Source organism: Heptranchias perlo, unplaced genomic scaffold (assembly GCF_035084215.1).
Source record: "Heptranchias perlo isolate sHepPer1 unplaced genomic scaffold, sHepPer1.hap1 HAP1_SCAFFOLD_70, whole genome shotgun sequence".
NCBI classification, from domain to species: Eukaryota; Metazoa; Chordata; class Chondrichthyes; order Hexanchiformes; family Hexanchidae; genus Heptranchias; species Heptranchias perlo.
Genome location: NW_027139729.1, coordinates 2,679,619 through 2,701,030, shown reverse-complemented (window position 1 = coordinate 2,701,030; position 21,412 = coordinate 2,679,619). Strand labels below are relative to the sequence as shown.

The window sequence follows — 21,412 nt, the reverse complement described above, 5'->3', positions numbered from 1 at the left end:
CGCGGAGTTTCTGCGCCAGTGTTACAGTCTCACAGACACTCTCGCCCTGAATCTGTAAAAAGAAAATAACCGTGAACTGGGCCTGGAGCCGAACACATCCCCAGTTACAGTGAGGCCCGGACACCCCATTCTCAGTGTTTTATATCAGACAGTCTCCCACCTTCATGTTCAGCACTAGAGAGAGACAAACACACACTGTCAGTCTCACACTTCCAATCGGTGTGTCTATATCACGCTTGCCAGCATTATCTAACCTACATACACAGCACCAGAGACAGACAGACAGACAGACACGATGAGAGAGGGAGATCGAGAAAGCGGAGAGACAGAGACAGACAGACATACACAGTATCAGTTCCAGACTGACCTGTAAAGTTGCGTTTTATCCAGAAAGATCCCATTGTTGAGAAAGAAGGTGCAGTCTCATCTCTCACTGTTATTGTACCAGAGACAGACACATTATTAATCCCACACTGAGGGAAAGTGCAGAGAGTGAAAGAAAAATGGGCTGCATTTAACCCTCTTTTGCCTCTTCTACCATCTGCAGTTATGCAGCTCAGGGCCGTTCGGCATTATTCTCAGTAGAGCGAGAGTTTCACTCCGGTTAAATTAATCTATGACTTTTGCTGTCAGATATTAATCCGACACGGTCCCAACAAACACACCGACTCACTCTTTCCTCACATGTTTCTCCAGGATTGGTTTGAGAAATGCTCACATCAGTTTTATCAGTAAAGAGTACGAGAATGAACAAAATCCATAGACCCATTTCAGAGCCGCCCACTTTATCTCTGAAAGACTCTTTACCATCAAAAGATACCGAGAGAAACAGCAGGGATGGAAACATCTAGTTTAATAGTTAGAGATTGTAAAGTCAGTCTGGATTCCAGCGTTAGGCACTGGTGGAATCCCATCTGTTTTCCATTCTGGTGCCTGTTCCTGCACTGCCTGTGGACCCCATTCCCTCTGACCTTTCCCCCAGACCCACTTCCTTTGCTCAGACTCGGAAAAATTCCAATTGGGGAAAGTTTCCATCGATTTTTGTATTGGGAATTAAACCAGATATCTGCGCATGCGTGACTCAGCCCCGCCCCCAGCGCTGGTTGTTGGTGAGCAGAAGAGCGCATGCGCGCTGCCCTCCCCCAGCTCGGCCTGTGGGCGCCATTCCCTCAGTGAGCGGAAGAAGATGGTTTAAAACAGCCGGGAATGGAGAGATCACGGCCCCCGGGGGAAGGGAGCAAAGAGCAGCCTCGTTACAGCAGCTCATCGCTTCGGGACCGTGTCCGCAGATGGGCTCAGAGATCGGCATTGAGTCCGGGGGAAGGTCAGGGGGAGTCCGGGGGCTGTTTGTAAGAGGCGGAGTGGATCAGGAACTGGTCCCGGAACATGGAGTGAGCGGGGGAAGGGAGAGGTCATTCTCGGGCTGTGTGTGTCCAGGGTGTGTCCAGGGGAAGGGAGACAGAATGGGAAGAACCTGCTATTTAAATTCATTGCTGCTTTCTCTCCCCAAACCAGTAGTGAATGTTCCTGGTTTAGTTCCAGTCTCACCCTGTTTATTGTTATTGGACAGTGAAGAGTGGAAACAGAGCCGGACAGTCAGGATGTGGGGAGTTATACAAAGAGCATCAATTGCAGGCAACAGGTGAGAAGTGTGAAGGACACATTTTAAACAGCGGCTGTTTGGTTTCATTTGAACGGTTAGTCCCATGGGAGAGGGGATTAGAATCCTGACCTGTGCAAACGTCCCTGCCCCATCGGGTAGTCCCATTCATTTGTTAGTGGAGGGGTTGGGTTGTGTCTGGATGTCAATACATTGTTGTAAAACAGCCCAACACACCCGGTGTGCAGAAGCTGAGTGCTGCAGTACTGCAGTGGAGTCAGACACTGACACTGTTCGAATCGCTGTTTTATATTTAAGGATATTCAAAATAATTATTTACAGATATTAAACTGATCACTTCTGCATTTTCTTCCTCACCTGTTCTTGAGTTACCAGACATACGTTTCTTTCTACAGGCAAACCCGTGAAGGATCCACAATGAATGTGAAGTTTCGTCCACCCGAGGCACAAGGAACAGTGCAGCCAGCTCCTTCTCACACACAGTAAGTACATTATCACTCACAGAGCACAGAGACACAGACAGGTCATCAGTTCCACAGTCTCAGACAGCAGAAGTACTCAGTCCCACAATGATCCCAAATTCCAGAGACACATTTTCAATCCACAGTCAAACAGAGCACGTGAGGCAGACACTGTTCCATTTCCCCCGAACTCAGTCCCACTGACAGGGGGATACAAAAATCCAAGTCCAAAATCACACTCTCAGATTGTCTATTTCACAAAGGGGCAACATTAACCATGAATTAAATACCAGATAGAAATCACACATGGTACCCGATTGAAAGGTCCAGAATGAATCCCAATAATGTTCCTCGAGATTCCTATTGAATTCGAGCCCAGAACTCTCACACACATGTGAGTTTAATACATGCAGTATCCATTCAAATAGTGTAGCATGAGATACAAATTGCCAGTCCAAAACTCACGTACAGTATCAGATTGAGAAATGCTGTGACAGTGTAACCTGAGAAACAAATTAGATATCAGTTTATAATACACTCATAGTATGAGATTTAAAGATACAGTATCAATTCTGTTAGTCCAGACTGAGCTACACATTACACACGAGTCCAAAAATCTTATAAAATAAAATTTAAAGTTACAGTATCAATTCCTTCAGTGCAGACTGATCTACACATTATATACCAATTCACCATAACATTTTGAAAGATTCATTATCATTCACAATAGTAATCACAGAAATACACATTCAATACTAGTCCAAAAAGCACACAAATTATCTGATTAAAACCTCCAGCATCAAATCCTAAAGTGTATCCATATTTACAAATTAAATAATCAACGGAGAACTATATATAATTTAAAGTATTAAAGATACAGTTTCAAATAAGATACTGTAAACTGAAATAAGAATACAGAATGAATTCAGACTTGCACATTGTCTCAGAGACTGAATTACAGAATGAATCGCACAACGAGATACAGTAGCAGAGAATGATAGATACTGAATGAATCCCACACTCACATACAGCACCAGAGACTGGCAGATACAGAATGAATCCCACATTCAGATATAGCAGCAGAGACTGGCAGATACAGAATGAATCCATCACTTATATATAGTACCCCTGAGACTGACAGATGCAGAATATACACCAAGCTCACAGTCAGTACCAGAGACTGACAGATATAGAATGAATCCTACACTCACATACAGTACCAGGAACAGAATGAATCTCACTCACGCACAGTACCAGGGGCTGACAGATAAAGAATGAATCTCAAACTCACAAACAGTACCAGAGACTGACAGATGGAGAAGGAATCGCACAATCACATCACTGCAGACTGAGTTACGCATTACATACCAGTCCAAAAATCTCAGTGTCAGATTGAAAGATAAAGTGTCAATTCCACTGGTGCAGACTGAGCTACATATTCGATATATTGTTAATACTCATGTTATACTGAAATAAACAGGATCAATACCGTTGGTACAGACTGAGCAACACATGACATACCAGTCCACAAATCACATTAATGATTTGACGGGAAGGTATAGTTTAAATTCCATTTGCACCACCTGAGCTAAAATTATATAACAGCCCAACAACCTCATACAATATTAGACTGAAAGATACAGAATCAATTCCTTTAGTGCAGAATGATCTATATGTTACTCACCAGTCCAAAAATCTCTCACAGTGTTAGACTCAGATCTGAATTAATCCCATTATTGCAGACTGATCTACACATTACATACCAGTTCAGTAATTTCAACGTGAACAGATTGAAAGGTACATTATCATTCACAATAGAGTTCAGAGATTAAGATGTAATACTACTCCAAAACTCACACACATTGTTTGATTAAAGAAAATCAAAAAGTGCATCCATATTAACATATTAAATACTCGACAAAGAACTGTATATACTTTGGAGTGTTAAAGATACAGTTTCAAGTACGATACTCTGAACTGAGATAAGAATATGGAATGAATTCAGACTTGCACATTGTCTCAGAGACTGAATTACATAATGAATCCAACACTGAGATAAAGCAGCGGAGAATGGCAGATACAGAATGAATCCCACTCACACAGACAGTACCAGAGACTGACAGGTACATAGTTAATTCCACACTCACATACAGCACCACAGACTGACAGTGATGGAATTAATCTCACACTGAAATAAAGCACCAGAGACTGTCAGATACAGAATAAACCCCACTCTCATATACAGTATCAGAGACTGACCTCTACTGGACGTAAGCGACAACTGTAATGAGGGAACAAATTCACATTATCTGTCGTGGTTACAGAAACAGGACAATGTGCAATGTGAGGAAAGTTTCTGTCTGTAACTTTTACTCTCCTATTTTTGGACATTTTGACAGTGAAACATGAAGACAATTGATTCATAATAAAGTTTTTGTTTCATTCATTCGACAGTTGTGAATTTGCCCCATTATATTTCACTGTACATTGTGCAGTATTTCTCTCTGATTTCTCAGGACACGATTTACATTGCTCCTCTACCCCATTTAGACTCTTATTTTCCAAACAGTATGTGGCCTCCTTATTCCCCGTAGCGAAATGTAGCATCTCACACCTTTCTATATTGAAATTCAATGGCCATTTACACGGCCGTTCTGCAAGTTTATTTTGTCCCAATCTTCCTCAGTATTGACAATACCCCCTAAATCAATTACAAGAATTTAACACAGCATTACAAGTAGTGTTTGGTCAAACAAAATGTACTTGCAGCTCGTCTCCATTCCCAGTTTTTCTAAATCCCACCCGTGCAATATAATGTGAAGAATGAGTTTATCTTCTGTCCCTCTCTCATCTGTAAACTTCAATGAACCGGGGTTTGGGGACATCTACTGGCCGGAAGCAGAACTGCAACAGTTCGGAACAAATTGCTGAAACCGGACAATGTGCAGTGTGAGCGTGTTTGTGATTGGTGGCAGGTATTAAATCTGATTTTTTTTAACCCAACCATTAAACTTTAGTGTTTGTTATTGAACAGTAAACAGAGCCGGACAGTAAGGATGTGGGGAGTTATACAAAAAGCATTTATTGCAGGCCTCAGGTGAGAAGTTTGAAGGACGCATTTTAAGCAGCGGCAGTTTTGTTTTGGTTGAACGGTTAGTCCCAAGGGAGAGGGAAATATCAATCTGATATGTGCAAAGGTCCCGTCCCCATCCGGTAGTCCCATTCATGGATCAGTGCAGGGGTTGGGTTTTGTCTGGATGTCACGAAATTGTTGTAAAACGGCCCAACACACCTGGTATGCAGAAGCTGAGTGCTGCAGTACTGCAGTGGAGTCAGACACTGACACTGTTTGTATCGGTGGTTTTCATTTGTGGATATTAAAATGATTATTAACCGAGATTCAATTGATCACTTTTGTATTTTCTACCTCACCTGTTCTTGAATTACAAGAGATACTTTTTATTCCTTCAGTTAAATCCTCGAAGGATCCAGAATCCGTGTGATGTTTGCTGCACCCGAGGCACAAGGAACAGTGCAGCCAGCTCCTTCTCACACACAGTATGTACATTATCACTCAGAGCACAGAGACACAGACATGTCATCAGTCCCACAGTCTCAGACAGCAGAAATAGTCAGTCCCACACTGATCCCAATCCAACAGTCAAACAGAGCACGAGAGACAGACGGAATTTCCATTTCACAACGACTCAGCACCGCTGACTGGCAGATAAATATTTCCCAGTCCAAAATCACACCCAGTATCAGATTGAAAGGCACTGTGTCAATCTCACGTTATTTCAGCCTTAGCTACAAATTAAATACCAGATAGAACTAACACATTTTACCGATTGATAGGTACAGAATGAATCACAATAGTGTACTCCAAGATTCAAATTAAATACCAGCCCACAACTCACACACATTATGAGTTTAAAGATGCAGTATTCATGACAATATTGTACACTGAGATACAAATTAGATACCATTTCAGATGTTACCCATATTTGACTCACATATATGTCCAAAATCCTCATAGTGTCAGAATGAAATGTACAGTTTCAATTCCTTTACTGCAGACTGAGGTACACATTAGATGCCAGTCTAAAATTCTCATACAGTATCAGATTGAAAGGCACAGTATCAATCCCATTAGAGCAGACTGAGCAACACATCACATACCAGTCCAAAAATCTCAGTGTCAGGTTGAAAGATACAGTGTCAATCCCATTAGTGCAGATTGAGCTACACATTATATACCAGTCCAAAATTCGCATGCAGTATTAGACTGGAAGATAAAATATCAATTCCTTTACTGCAGACAGAGGTTCACATTAGATACCTGTCCAAAAATCACGTACAGTATCAAACTGAAAGATATAGTATCGATTTGATTAGTACAGACTGACCGACACGTTACATACCAGTACACAAATCTCACACAGTATCAGACTGGAAGATGCAGTATCAATTCCATTAGTGCAGACTGAGCTACACCTTACAAACCAGTCTAAATATATTGCACAGTGTCAGACTGAAAGGTAAATTATGAATTCCACAAGTGCAGACTGAGCTACACATTATATTCAGTCCAAAATTCACATACATGATCATACTGAAACATACAGTGTGAGTCCTATTAGTGTAGACTCAGCTACACATTAGAAACCAGTCCAAAAATCTCTCGCAGTGTCTGACTGAAAGTTAGAGTGTAAATTCCATTAGTACAGACTGAACCACACATTACATACCAGTCCAAAAATCTCATACAGTGTCAGACTGAAAGATACAATATCAATTCCATTAGCCCAGACTGAGCTACACAATAAATATCAGTCCAATAATTTCACAGTAAAAGATTGAAATGTACATTATCTTCACATAAATTAAGATGTAATCCTACAACAAAACTCACACACGTTGTTTGATTAAAATAAAATCCAAAAGTGTATCCATATTTACAAATTAATGGTAGATTAAAGATTTGCATACATTAATGAATTAAAGATACAGTTTCAAGCAACATACTGTAACCTGAAATAACATTACAGAAGAAATCCAGACTTGCACTTTGCCCAGAGACTGAGTTTCAGAATGAATCTCACACTGTGATAAAATACCAGAGACTGCCAGTCACAGAATGAATCCCACACTCACAGAATGTATTGGAGACTGATGGATATAGATTGAATATCACACTCACATACAGGCAGAGAATTAATCCCACACTCACGTATAGTCTGACATCTACTGGCCATAAGTGAGAACTGTAACAGAGTGGAACAAATTCACATCATCTGTCGTTGTTGCAGATTCAGGACAATGTGCAATGTGAGGAAATAGTTTCTCTCTGTAACTTCTACTCTCGTATTTTTTCATATTTTGTTAGTGAAAAATTAGACAATTGATTCATAATAAAGTATTTGTTTTGCTCATTCGAAAGTTGCCCCATTATGTTTCACTCTACATTGCGCAATATTTCTGTCTGATTTCTCAGGACACGATTTATATTAATTCAAATAAACTGAACTGAAACACAAATAAAAACAGAGCGCAAATCTGGAAGTTTCAATGACGGCCGTCAGAAGTGAAAGGGATAAAACATAGAAAAAATTAAAACCGAAAATGCTGGAAAGACTCAGCAGGTCCGGCAGCATCTGTGGAGAAGGGAAGCTCGGGTTAACGGTTCAGGACTATGACCCTTCTATAGATCAGAAAGGTTAATCCGACATAATTTAAATAAAGAACGGGAATCAGCGGAGGAAAAGACTGCAGAAAATCAATTAATTTCACTGAATCTGGGCAATTGTGTCCCGCATCCACTGTACAGATCAGCATAAATAATAATACAAAGGATCAGAGTTAAATTCAACGTTATGGGGGAAATACATTAATTTAAAACATTTTTAAATATAAATTAGACCCGTTTGTGTTTTGGAAACACTATCCCCCTGAACATCATCAAATTCGGTTCCAGTCTTGCTGTTTCTGAATTCAGCGTGCTGGGATTCAAACCTGTTGGAATTAACTGCTTGGAAGGCAGCTATACTCACCATTATAGCGCCTTATTTTACAAGGAGGGAGAAATGGAATGTTTCTGTGGAGTTTGGGACTGAATTGCTCCCTTTGGGTTTCTGGCACTTTAAACATAGACAATAAATATTTCCCAAACATCAGCCCCTGAACAGACACAACAAGCTGATGGAATTTCTCATTTATAGATATTAAATAAGAGTATGACAAAAGCGAATAGGAAGAGGTTAAGAAGAGGTCACAAAAACAATTAGGGAAGCAAACAGGAACCACGAAATCAAATGATCAAGGAATATCAAAAGAAATAGTAAATTGTTCCACAGACACAAAAATAACAAAATGAAAATCAGAATATCTTGAGGGTCACCCGGGGATTCACAAGATAAACTGACAGGTAACGTCAGCGAAATGGCAGAAATATTGAGGTTTGGGGACATCTACTGGCCGGAAGCAGAACTGCAACAGTTGGAACAAATTGCTGAAACCGGACAATGTGCAGTGTGAGCGTGTTTGTGATTGGTGGCAGATACTAAATCTGATTGGATATCTGAAGAAACCAATCAGAGCGTGAAAGAAAATGTGTTGTGTCATCACGCCCAATCGTCCAATCACAATCATTGCCTTCTCCATACCCTCATTACCATAGGGCTGTGGGGCTGCCTATTTAATCCGAGCTCGGAGCGGATTTGGGTCATTTCTGGGTCTGAAATTGAGTTTGAAAATGCCTGAGGACAAGAAAGCAGCTCCCAAGAAGGGCGCCAAGAAAACCTTGAGTAAAGCACCAGCCAAGGGCGGCAAGAAGCGGAGAAAGTCGAGGAAGGAGAGTTACTCCATCTACGTCTACAAAGTGATGAAGCAGGTTCACCCCGACACCGGCATCTCCTCCAAGGCCATGAGCATCATGAACTCCTTTGTGAACGATATTTTCGAGCGCATCGCGAGTGAGGCTTCCCGCCTGGCCCATTATAATAAACGGCGCACCATCAGCTCCCGGGAGATCCAGACCGCCGTGCGCCTGCTGCTGCCCGGGGAACTGGCCAAGCACGCCGTGTCGGAAGGGACAAAGGCGGTCACCAAGTACACCAGCTCCAAGTAAAACTCCACAATGTACTGAAAAAAAAACAACGGCTCTTTTAAGAGCCACCCACAACCTCTCTGAAGGAGCTGCATTTCCTATATATTTACTTAGGATTGTTCTAATACTGTAATATTATTCCAATCTTATTATGAAGTGATACTGTAACTGCCCCGTTGAAATCCCTAATCCATAAACTGATCCGCTCCTTCCCCTTTGCTTCGCTCTTAAAGCGTTACAATTCTGTCTCACTCCCTTCGTGTTTCGTTTAACTGGAAGAATCCAGTCTCCGAATGTTTACCAGCTGATGTGAAAATCCTCACATCAACAGCAAACCCACCCCTTGCAGAAACACAGCGGAATAGGGGCAGAAGGAGAGCTCCGTCCGGGTCCCAATTTTCACAGAAGCACTCCCGGCTCTGTGAGAAGGAACCAATCTATAACGTGTCACTTTTATAAAGACTAAATTGAAATGTGTTCCTTCACGGAATGCTGTGAATGGGGATTTAGTCCCGAACGGTACAGTTTGAAAGCGATGTGAGAATGAGACATAATTTAAAACAGATTTTAAACAGCGCCAGCGATTGGTGACGGGTACCGCTGAATAAGACAAGATACAAAGAACGGGTTTAAAATCTTGTGCTCAGGGAGAACATTGATCGAAATCCGGTCCTTTACTACACTGAAATTGGCGGGCTTTTTGAAATTCATCAAATTCCTGGTCTGACCGTTGAGGCCGGTAAATCCCGCCCTCTTCTGATTCGCAGCTATCTGATTGGTTAATGAAATAGGCAAATGAGGTGTATTAAAGAACAACCAATCAGATGACATTTCAGTCTATAAGAAGGGTCAATACGGAAATCATTCTTCATTCTTTGTGAAAGTGTTTGTGAGATTGTGGAAATGTCTGGAAGAGGAAAAACCGGCGGTAAAGCTCGGGCCAAGGCCAAGTCTCGCTCATCCCGGGCCGGACTGCAGTTCCCTGTGGGCCGTGTTCACAGGCACCTTGCGAAAGGGGAACTACGCTGAACGTGTGGGTGCCGGAGCCCCGGTCTATCTGGCTGCTGTGCTCGAGTATCTGACGGCTGAAATCCTCGAACTGGCCGGCAACGCGGCCCGGGACAACAAGAAGACCCGCATCATCCCCAGACACCTGCAGCTGGCCATCCGCAACGACGAGGAGCTCAACAAGCTGCTGGGACGGGTGACCATCGCTCAGGGCGGGGTGCTGCCCAATATCCAGGCCGTGCTGCTGCCGAAGAAAACCAGCACTGTGAGCTCCAAGAGCAAGTAAAGCGGCCAAGATTTAATCTGATAACCCAAAGGCTCTTTTCAGAGCCACCCACTGTATCTATGAAAGGGCTGGTTACTGTCTGAAGAGATGTATGTCATGTATAAATGCGTAGGCTTCAAGGAGATCTTGAAACATTTGCCTGAGGAAGGAGAAAATCTCCGAAAGCTTGTGAATTTAAAATAAAATTGCTGGACTATAACTTGGTGTTGTAAAATTGTTTACAATTGTCAACCCCAGTCCATCACCGGCATCTCCACATCATGTCTGAAGAGAGTCAGGAATCAATTTAATAAGGACTTGATTCCGATTGTAGAACTAACAATAACTTGTTAAATACAAATGATCCATGTCGGTCTGTTGAAGTACTCGCTTCCGGACAGCAGATGTCGCCAACCTCCAATTAATTGAAATTTGCAGTTTGGGGAATGTGACAAAATACCAGAATTGTCATTAAAGTGGGCGGGTGGGATACAGAAATAACAGGGACGTTTGATCAACGGCATCAAGAGGTATTCCGTTGTGTTCCACCCATTATTATTTACATCCCATCCTCCGACAACATTTGCTCGGTCTGTATTATTTTCCCCAGATTTGCACAACAGAAGCTGACTGTTGATTATTGTGTCAGCGATTGCTGAATCAAGAATGTGAGTGATATTTGCCCCTGTTATTGGATGTGATTGAGGGAATGATACTCTCCCTGTCGGCCTGTTCCTGCTCAGTGAATGTAACACTAATCTTTCTGATTCTGATTCTAGCGCTGACGGAGAGCAAGACACACATTGCCTCTGGATCTATTAGTGCGAGAGTTACATTGAAACAGCCTCTGACACTATAGCTGCAGGGGGAAAATAGACTGAAACGTCATTTGATCCGAGTCTGGTTCCTTACATCCAGCATAGGTTTTAGATCCCGTCCGATTGCACCTGTCCTTCAGTGCTGGACTCAAATGTCCAGTAAAGTGTTGGAGTGAGGCTCGAACTTTTAAACACCTGACTCCGACATTCGAGTGTTTCCAACCGATCCAAGCTGACACTACATTGGAAATGAGAACTTGTATCGCTCGTACCTTCCACCAGTGCACGAGTCCCTCTCTATGTCCCACTGGGGGTGTATGTACCTCATGTGAAAGAGTGGGGTCGGAATCAGAACTTTCTCTGTCTGAATGAGGCATTGGAGGTGATGAGTGTCAGTCTGGTGGAATTCATCTCCCTCCAGTCATGCGTGTGTGGAAATGAAACTGTCTCCGTTCAAATTCCTCATGCTGGTTAGTCTGGAATTGGCACTCCTGTACGTCTGGTGGTGAATCTTAGCCATAAAACGGAGATGGGCTCTGCTCCCATCTCTCCGCTGTTATGATTAACTGTTGGCCCATCAGGCCTCACCGTCTGACATCCGCTCCCTCCCCTCCATAAATTTCCCATTCAATCAACATTCTGTGAACTGCTCGGCCCTGCGATTTCAACCCAGGAGATCACAGCTCTTTCCATCGCCGATTTGGTGGCTCTGAAAAGAGCCTTTGTTGCACTTGGTGCTGAAGCCGGGTCAGGTTTAGGCGCGCTCCCCGCGGATGCGGCGGGCCAGCTGGATGTCTTTGGGCATGATGGTGACTCGCTTGGCGTGGATGGCGCACAGGTTGGTGTCCTCAAACAGCCCCACCAGGTAAGCCTCGCTGGCCTCCTGCAGGGCCATGACGGCCGAGCTCTGGAAGCGCAGGTCTGTCTTGAAGTCCTGAGCGATCTCTCGCACCAGGCGCTGGAAGGGCAGTTTGCGGATCAGCAGCTCGGTGGATTTCTGGTAGCGGCGGATCTCCCTCAGAGCCACAGTGCCGGGTCTGTAGCGATGAGGCTTCTTCACTCCGCCCGTGGCTGGAGCGCTCTTCCTCGCCGCTTTGGTAGCCAACTGTTTGCGAGGAGCTTTCCCGCCGGTCGATTTACGCGCCGTCTGCTTGGTCCTGGCCATTTTCTGAACAGATCTCAACACAACCTGAGACACAAAGACTGTTAATGCGGAGTCAGCTCTTGGGCCGCCTTATAAAGTGTCTAAGGGGATCCGCCCCTGGCCACTGATTGGCTTCAGTCCCACACCCTGTCAGGGAGGGACTGTGATTCGCAGGTTTGATCCGAGCTCCAACAGTCAGACCGAAACGGCGGGAGTTATTGGGCCCCAATTGGCTGAGCTGAAATTAATCTTCAATTTCAAAAAGCCCGCCAATTTCAGAGCATCAAATAACAGTTTCAAGAAAATCTCATTTCCCTCCAGCAATTTAAGAATCTCTCTCTTTATAATCTCCATTATTTCCTTCTCCTCAGCCCAAATCTCAGGCTGTTTCACATTCCGGTTCATTCTCTGATCTGTCTGTAAACGGGCGGGAATAAAGCCCCGGTCATTGCTTTCCGCAACCGGACAAAGTCCAGCTTCAATTTCAAAAATCCCGGCAGTTCCGGCCCGGTGAACCGCTCCTCAAACAGAAACTTCACATCGAACTGATAATTGAATGAGGGCAGGAAATAAAGACCGAGCAGAGAGGACACAGCGGGAGAGGGAGTGAGGAGGGATTTTACTCTGAGCGGAGAATGTAATGTCTGGGGAAAGACTCTGTATCCCCGCCTGTTCATTTATACCGTTAAAGCGGGAATTCCGCTCCTTCTCTCGGGATGGCCGAGAACCCCGGCCGTTGTTTCTGATCTCCCTGTACCGAGTGTTGGGGAATCTCCCCATACTAATTAAATATCAGAAACTGATTCCCCATCCCGAGATCATTCCTCTCCCCGTTCCCAGGTCAGTGCTCTCTCTGTGAGGCGGTGGGTGGCTCTGAGAAGAGCCTTTGTTTTGTGTCCGGTTTGAAAGGGTCGAGTTGTTCAGCCGCCGAATCCATAGAGAGTGCGGCCCTGCCGTTTCAGAGCGTACACCACATCCATGGCAGTGACCGTCTTGCGCTTGGCGTGTTCAGTGTAGGTGACCGCGTCCCTGATCACATTCTCCAGGAAAACCTTCAGCACCCCGCGGGTTTCTTCGTAGATCAGACCCGAGATCCGCTTGACACCGCCACGGCGAGCCAGGCGGCGGATGGCTGGTTTGGTGATCCCCTGGATGTTATCACGAAGCACTTTCCGGTGCCGCTTTGCTCCGCCTTTGCCCAGTCCTTTGCCTCCTTTACCTCTGCCAGACATGATGATTCTTCACTCAAATCGCTGCTGAATGAATAACAAAATTATGCTGCTTCCGTTTTTATGCAGCCTGCCCCGACCTGACTGAAACAGACACAGGGAGGGGAGGAGACAGAGTGAGATATTAAACAGAGAGGGGAGGAGACAGAGTGAGATATTAAACAGAGAGGGGAGGAGACAGAGTGAGATATTAAACAGGGAGCGGAGGAGACAGAGTGAGAGGACAGAGAGGGGAGGAGAGAGTCAGAGTGACGGACAGAGCGGAGAGCGGCCTCTGATCTTCCAGCTCCACCTCCAGCTTTCTCCACCCGCCAATTTCAAACCGTTTATCGATAACAGAACCGAAACACAGCGCTCCGCACAAACCCTTACAGATTCGGGCTTCATATTCATGGATTCCCAGAAAAACAGAGCTTTTAAATAAGCCCCGTTACAATTAACAGTCAGTAATATTCCTGCCTAAATACAGTCCCTTCTATAACAAGTCAACCCGCCTCCTTCCATTTCAGTCCCAGACCCGATTCGATCTCCCCACACATCCCCTCCCAGACGGGTTCAGCAGTTTACAAACACTTCATTCCAGCTGATTTGAAGAATCTCATGTGTTGGGGTTTGAACTGTGATAGCGGCGGATCTCCGCCAGTGTTACCCTGTCACGGACTCTCGCCCTGAATCTGTGAGAAAAAATGAACTGGGACTGGAGCCGAACACACGCCAGTTCCAGTGAGGCCCGGCCCGGACATCCCATTCTCTCTATTTTATTTCAGACAGTGGGGGTGTGGCGGGAATAGCGAATGTCAGCGAGTCACCGGGACCCTGGGTTTATTTGAAATGATTTCTATCTGAAATCTGAGCCCGGCCCCGGGACAGGAATCATCTGATTCCGGGATCAGCTCTTTTCTGAGAGACGTGGGTGGCTCTGAGAAGAGCCGTTGGGTTCAGATGGTCACAAGTTGCACTTGATATTTTTACTTCTTTTTGCCCGCTGCTTTCTTAGGCTTTGCTGACTTCGGCTTGGGCTTGGCCCTCGGTTTTTCCACCTTCTTCGCCTTCGCCTTCACTGTCTTGGGGGTCTTGGGCTTCTTCGCCGCCGCTTTCTTCTTAATTGGTGATTTCGCCGCCTTTTTCGTGGTCGATTTCTTGACCGCTGGTTTCTTGGCCGTTAATTTCTTGAGGGCTGTTTTTTTGGCCGCTGGTTTCTTTCCGGGAGATTTCTTGGTCACTTGTTTCTTCACCTTCTTCACCACTTTTGCCTGGGTTTCCTTCTTAGCGACTCTGAAGGAGCCCGAGGCGCCCGTGCCCTTGATCTGCACCAGGGAGTCTTTTTCCACATTTCTCTTGATACTTAATTTGATCTGGGACCGGAGCTTCTCCACATTCAGGCCTTTGGTCGCCAGAACCTTCTTTATCGCGGCCAGGGATATCCCCTTGCGATCCTTGCAATCCCCCACAATCTTGAGGATCTGTTCGCCCAACGGGGGACCGGTGGTCTTGGGTCGGGGAACCGCTTTCTTCTTCTTGGGAGCCTTGGGTGGAGCGGCGGCGGCAGGAGGAGCCGCTTCTGCGGCTGCAGTGTCTGTCATGTCCGGGAATCTGCAGAAAACCTCTCTGACGGTCAGAGCTGGGTCACAAATGAAACGAGAGGCGGCGGCACAGAGCAACTTAAAGGCACAGAGCGGACGGGGCGGAGACATCCTGCTGTCAGCTCCCGGCCCCTCCAGCCTCTCTGTGTTTCTCTCTCCTCTTAAACTCCCCGATTCCAATTCAAATCGGGCACTCCAGAGTCCCAGACTCGCCCCTTCCTATCTCGAACACCGGTATGTTTGCTGTCGAAAAACTTTCACCGGAATTAAAAGCACCAGTTTCGATTTAAACCCGTTTCATTGCTGCACTGATCGCGCTCTCTCACCCGATCGCTGACATGATCTCCGTTTTTCGGCTGAAATCTTGAATTGATCTGAAACTTTACCTTAAATTTCCACTTCGGAGCTCGGCAGGGGAGGAGGGCGATCCTTTGACAGGGATTTTTAAAAAAAAATACTCCAAATAGACTTGGAAATCCGGCGATGAGACCGGCCACACAAACACAGTGACATTAATCTAACCCACCCGCCCCTTTAACACACTCTCTCTGACACAATGTTCACATCTTCACATTCACAGGACAAACTGTTCGCCAGATTGACAATTCCCGGGACAGGCTTTCCTCCCCGCTCGGCCTGTGCTGCAGATTCTCGGGGGTTAGTTGTCGTTTCCCAGCTCAGTAACTGTTAAACACTCTGAGGCCAGGGCTCCTCACAGTGTCTGGTCCCCAGATTCAGGGGCAGGAGCCAATCACAGCTGTGGTTGTGATTATCCATATCTGGTTTTACATTATTACATTGTCTGCACACAGAAATATGTTTGGTTGAGGCGATAATACAAATAATCCGCCCTGGGCTCCTCCAGTCTCTCTGTCTTTCTCTCCCTCCTCCAAAACTGACTGACAGACAATAGTAACTGGTGTCCTATCCGTCCCATTCTAAACACCCAGAGACGGCCAGTTACTGAATAAATTCAACATTCATAGGCAGTCCAGTGTCAGACAGTTACAGGCTGTTTCTCTCCACCTTTCCTTACTGGACTGGAGACTGATAAATGCACCGTCCGACCGGCTCATACATAATAGAAGGGACAGTGAGCGTCTCACCAACAGCACCGGAGGTCTGTTCACAGACACAGAATCAGTCTTTACCTTCCAACAGGGTGTTCATATTACGCTCAATAACACTATCCCGCTTTCATGTACAGCGCTGGAGAGAGAGAAATACAGACGGACAGATAAAGAGACAGACAGAGACAGGCACACAGACAAAGTATCATTCTCACACTTCCTCTCAGTGTGTCCGTTTCACACTCAGCAAACAGTATCCCACCTTCGTGTACAGCGCTGGAGAGATACAGACAGGCAGAGTATCAGCCATACGCTTCCCATCAGTGTCCCTGTATCACGCTCAGCAGCAGTATTCCACCTTCATATGTTGTACAAAAGAGAGAGAGAAACTGACCTGCAATGTCCCGTTTTCACCCAGTAACAAATTGGAAAATTCTCCATTCCAATTGCCATTCCAAGCTGGAGTGACAGAAGATGCAGTCTCATCTCTCACTGATATTATTTCAGAGACAGACACATTATTAATCCCACTCTCAGGGACAGTGTCACGCATTTAACCCTCTCTTGCATGTTGTACCCTCTGAAATTTTGCAGCTCAGGGCCCTTCTGTATTTCTCTCAGTGACCGAGAGTTTCACTCCGATTGAAATAAACTGGGACTGTTGCCGTCAGATATTAATCCTACACGGTCCCAGCAAATACACCGACTCCCACTTTCCTCCAATGTTTCTCCAGGATTGGTTCGAGGAATCCGGCCTCCCGTTCCGGAGTCACAATTTTCTTTATCAGTATAGGGACCAAGAATGAACAGAATCCATTGGCTCATTTCACAGCCGCCCACTTTATCTCTGAAAGCCCCTTTACCATCAAAAGATACCGAGAGAAACAGCAGGGATGGAAACATCTAGTTTAATAGTTAGAGATTGTAAAGTCAGTCTGGATTCCAGCGTTAGGCACTGGTGGAATCCCATCTGTTTCCCATTCTGGTGCCTGTTCCTGCACTGCCTGTGGACCCCATTCCCTCTGACCTTTCCCCCAGACCCACTTCCTTTGCTCAGACTCTGAAAAATTCCAATTGGGGAAAGTTTCCATCGATTTTTGTATTGGGAATTAAACCAGATATCTGCGCATGCGCGACTCAGACCCGCCCCCAGCGCTGGTTGTTGGTGAGCAGAAGAGCGCATGCGCGCTCCCCTCCCCCAGCTCGGCCTGTGGGCGCCATTCCCTCAGTGAGCGGAAGAAGATGGTTTAAAACAGCCGGGAATGGAGAGATCACGGCCCCCGGGGGAAGGGAGCAAAGAGCAGCCTCGTTACAGCAGCTCATCGCTTCGGGACCGTGTCCGCAGATGGGCTCAGAGATCGGCATTGAGTCCGGGGGAAGGTCAGGGGGAGTCCGGGGGCTGTTTGTAAGAGGCGGAGTGGATCAGGAACTGGTCCCGGAACATGGAGTGAGCGGGGGAAGGGGGAGGTCATTCTCGGGCTGTGTGTGTCCAGAGTGTGTCCAGGGTAAGGGAGACAGAATGGGAAGAACCTGCTATTTAAAATCATTGCTGCTTTCTCTCCCCAAACCAGGAGTGAATGTTCCTGGTTTAGTTCCAGTCTCACCCTGTTTATTGTTATTGGACAGTGAAGAGTGGAAACAGAGCCGGACAGTCAGGATGTGGGGAGTTATACAAAGAGCATCTATTGCAGGCACCAGGTGAGAAGTGTGAAGGACACATTTTAAATAGCTTCTGTTTGCTTTCAGTTGAACGGTTAGTCCCATGGGAGAGGGGATTAGAAACCTGACCTGGACAAAGGTCCCTGCCGCATCGGGTAGTCCCACTCATGGATCAGTGCAGGAGTTGAGTTGTGTCTCGAGGTCACGAAATTGTTTTAAAATCGCCCAACACACCTGGTGTGCAGAAGCTGAGTGCTGCAGTACTGCAGTGGAGTCAGACACTGACACCGTTTGTATCACTGGTTTTCATTTGTGGATATTCAAAATAATTATTAACATGGATATTGAACTGATCACTTCTGTATTTTCTACCTCACCTGTTCTTGCGTTACAAGATATATGTTTCTTTCTACAGGCAAACCCTTGAAGGAGCCAGAATGAAAGTGAAGTTTCCTCCATCCGAGGCAAAGGAACATTGCAGCCAGCTCCTTCTCACGCGCAGTAAGTACATTATCACTCACAGAGCACAGAGATACAGACAGATCATCAGTTCCACAGTCTCAGACAGCAGAAGTATTCAGTCCCACACTGATCCCAAGTTCCAGAGACACATTTTCAATCCAACAGTCAAACAGAGCAGGTGAGGCAGACACTGTTCCATTTCCCCCTCACTCAGTCCCGCTGACAGGGAGATACAAAAATCCCAGTCCAAAGTCATGCTTTCAGATTGTCAATTTCAACAAAGGATAACTTTAGCCATGAATTAAATCTCAGTTACCCCAAGATTCCAATTGTATGCGAGCCCAAAACTCTCTCACACACACACGTGAGTTTAATACATGAAGTATCCATTCGAATTGTGTACCATTCGAATACAATTTGCAAGTCCAAAACTCATGTGCAGTATCAGATTGAGAAATGCTGTGACAGTGTAACCTGAGAAACACATTAGATACCAGTTTATAATAAACTCATTGTATGAGATTTAAAGATAAAGTGTCAATTCTGTGAGCACACATTACACACGAGTCCAAAAATCTTATAATAAAACTTAAAGATGCAGTATCAATTCCTTCAGTGCAGACTGATCTACACATTATATACCAATTCAAAAATGTCACCATATCAGGTTGAAAGATATATTATCATTCACAACAACACTGACAGAGATACAGATTTAATAGTAGTCCAAAATCATACAAATTATCTGATTAAAACCTCCAGCATCAAATCCTAAAGTGTATCCATATTTACCAATTAAATAATGAGAAAAACTACTTTAACATTAAGATATTAAAGCTACAGTATTGAATACCATAATGTAATCTGAGAGAATAATTATGGACAGATACAGAATGAATCTCACACTCAGATACAGTACAGAGACACACAAACACAGAATGAATCTCCCACTCACATACCGTACCAGAGACTGACAGATGCAGAAGGAATCCCAAGCACACATACAGTACTAGAGGTTGCCAGACACAGAGTGAATCCCACACTCAAGTATGGAACCAGAGATGACAGAAACAGAATGAATCCCAAACGGGCTGACAGTACCAAGGACTGACAGATACTGAGTTCATCCCACACTCACATACAATACCAAGGACTGACAGATATGAGTTCATCCCATACTCTCATAAAGCACCAGAGACTGACAGATGCAGAAAGAATCCAACACTCACATACAGTACCAGAGACTGACCAATACAGAATGAATCCCTCACTCACAACCAGTACCAGATGCTGACAGATACAGAATGAATCCCACAGTCACAAAGAGAATCAGGAACTGACAGTCACAGAATGAATCTCACAATCACACTACTACAGACTGAGTTACATTTTACATACCAGTTCAAAGATATCATTGTGTCAGATTGAAAGATATAGTATAAATTCCATTAGTGCAGACTGAGCTACATATTAGATATATTAGTAAATACTCATAGACTATTATACTGAAATAAACATTATCAATACCATTGTTTCAGACTGAGCTACACATTACATACGAGTCCAAAAACCTCATAAATGATCAGACTGGAAGATACCGTATCAATTCTGTTAGCACTGCCTGACCTGTACATTACATACCGGACTGAAAATCCCATACAATATTAGACTGAAAGATGCATTATCAATTCCATCAGTGCAGACTGAGCCACACATTATATAGCAGTCCAAGAATCTCATACCCTATCAGACTCAAAGATACAATATCAATTCCATAGCACGTACTGAGCTCCATGTTACTCACCAGTCCAAAAATCACAGAGAATATCAGATCGAAAGATTCAGTATCACTTCCATTATTGAAGACTGAGCTACACATCTCATTCCAGTCCAAAATTCTCATACAGTGTCAGACTGATAGATACAGTATTAATTCCTTTAGTGCAGGCTGAGCTACATATTACATACCAGTGCATAAATCTCATACAATAACAGATTGAGATACAGAATTAATCCCATTATTGCAGACTGAGCTAAACATTACATACCAATCCAATAATTTCACTGTGAACAGATTGAAAGGTACATAATCTCTTAACTCTATTGCGAATGATAAAAATGTAATACTACTCCAAAGCTCACACATGTTTGATTAAAGAAAATCGAAAAGTGTATCTATATTTACAAATTAAACACGAGATGAAGAACTGTATATAAATTAAAGTATTAAAGATACAGTTTCAAATTCGATACTGTAAACTGAAATAAGAATACAGAATGAATTCAGACTTGCACATTGTCTCAGAGACTGAATTACAGAATGAATCCCACACTCAGATAATGTAGCAGAGAATGGCAGATCCAGAATGAATCCCACACTCACACACGGTACCAGAGACTGACAGATAATGAATCCCACACTCACACACAGGAGCAGAGACTGACAGATACAGAATGAATCCCACACTCACACACAGTGCCTGATACCTGCAGATACAGAATGAATCCCACACTCACACACAGAGCAGAGACTGACAGATACAGAATGAATCCCACACTCAAACACAGAGCAGAGACTGACAGATACAGAATGAATCCCACACTCACACACAGTACCAGAGACTGACAGACACAGAATGAATCCCACACTCACACACAGTACCAGAGACTGACAGATACAGAATGAATCCCACACACACACAGTAACAGAGACTGACAGACACAGAATGAATCCCACACTCACAGACTGTACTGGAGACTACAGATACAGTATGAATGTCACAGTCACATTACTACAGACTGAGTTACACTTTACAGACCAGTCCAAAGATCTCATTGTGGCAAATTGAAAGATACAGTATCAATTCTATTGGTGCAGACTGGAAGATATAATTTAAATTCTATTAGCACCGCCTGAGCTCAACATTATATATCAGTCCAACAATCTCATACAATTTTAGACTGAAAGATACAGAATCGATTCAATT

General features: G+C 44.4%; 1 long non-coding RNA gene across 2 annotated transcripts; it reads left to right on the top strand.

Annotated features, from left to right (window-relative positions):
• Positions 1-1,142: 1,142 nt before the first annotated feature.
• On the top strand, positions 1,143-7,521 carry LOC137318419 (uncharacterized). 2 transcript variants are annotated; one of them, XR_010961881.1, is made up of 3 exons: positions 1,143-1,324; positions 2,017-2,103; positions 5,554-7,521. It is a non-coding gene; the product is annotated as an uncharacterized lncRNA (long non-coding RNA). The 2 variants fall into 2 exon arrangements; XR_010961880.1 differs by lacking the exon at positions 1,143-1,324 and adding an exon at positions 1,331-1,642.
• The last annotated feature ends 13,891 nt before the right edge of the window (positions 7,522-21,412 follow it).